Source organism: Electrophorus electricus, chromosome 6, assembly GCF_041902795.1.
Source record: "Electrophorus electricus isolate QZ-2024a chromosome 6, ASM4190279v1, whole genome shotgun sequence".
NCBI lineage: Eukaryota > Metazoa > Chordata > Actinopteri > Gymnotiformes > Gymnotidae > Electrophorus > Electrophorus electricus.
Genome location: NC_137502.1, coordinates 33,874,556 through 33,875,778, shown reverse-complemented (window position 1 = coordinate 33,875,778; position 1,223 = coordinate 33,874,556). Strand labels below are relative to the sequence as shown.

General features: G+C 46.8%; 1 protein-coding gene across 1 annotated transcript in view; it reads left to right on the top strand.

Annotated features, from left to right (window-relative positions):
• Positions 1-1,067: 1,067 nt before the first annotated feature.
• engl (endoglin, like) overlaps positions 1,068-1,223 on the top strand; it is a 16,913-nt gene continuing 16,757 nt past the window's right edge. Inside the window, exon 1 of the mRNA XM_081715711.1 lies at positions 1,068-1,223. This exon is cut by the window's right edge and continues 71 nt beyond it. The gene's annotated coding sequence lies outside the window, so the exon portion shown is untranslated.

Here is a 1,223-nt window from a genome sequence, read left to right as displayed (position 1 = left end):
AGGCCTCCGCAATTTTGTGCTCCACGTGTAAAAGATGAAGGAGTAAGAGTTGTTTTATGACTTGAATGAACAAGGTGAGTGGACCGTGCAGTGTGTGTGTGTGTGTGTGTGTGTGTGTGTGAACCACATGATGTGATTGTTTTTGTCCAGTATAATGAGGACCAAGGGTGTGAGAGGAGACCTTGCAGATCTGAGGACCAGATTGGCCAGAAGCCTATCTATGTTTTCTTCTGCTGCTGAACAGACAGTGGGATCTCAACAGTAGCAGAAGCCAAAAATCATCATGGCATTGGCAGAGACTGTCACTCTGAAAACTGCCTCTGGAATAGCAAACTGCCATAGCAAACTGAATGTGGAAGCAGTTTTAAAACCCAAATAGTTTTAAAACATGAAAAAGTGGCCTGCACTGAAAATCCCATTTACTTTGTACACCTCACAAGAAATGCAGGGGCACATACAAACCGACACAACTGCTGAAAGCTAAACTCGAACTAAAGTGCTACTCACAGATCATCTTTCTGAGTAGTAAACAGAAAAAAAAGAACTAATAGTGCTTTGGTTGTGCTTTATATTCTTATAAAACTGAGCAAAAACAAATTAAATGAACTTAAAAATATGTATAGCTTTTTTAATTAAACAAAAAAGTCCATCCAAAATTTCCGTAGCTTGAAAAACCGGTCGGTTTGTCGCAATATTTTGTTACATTTGTGCCATTTAGCAAACGCTCTTATCGCCTTACAGAAGTGCAAATCTGATGATACGGTGTTGAAATAAAAGTAAATTCTAGGCCTGTTTTTCAGGTGAAGAGGATGCATTCCTAAACGGCCTGGCATTACAACTCGCGCGCGGACACAAACGCGCGCGCGCGCGCGCGCCCGTCCGGGCACATTGGCGTTTCAGCGCACGCTGCTGCGCGGTCCCTCCCCTCTCTCTTTCGCGTCCGTCTCTCCACCGCTTGGCGCCGCCCCTCCCTTGATGTGCAACCCTCGCCCCCTCCACCCCTGCACCCCCTGCACGGATAAACTTTCCTCCGCGGATCTGCCCGTGCGCTATCACGCTGCGCAAACCGCAAGGTCCGAGGTTGCGCTGCGTTCCGCCTCTTTGACTTTGCACGAAAATTTCGATCCGAGTCTCAGCGGCTATCATTTGCAGGTCCGAAAGGGGTGTGTGTGGCGGTGTGAAAAGTTAGGGGGCGTGTGTGTCCTCATACTTAAATATTCGAA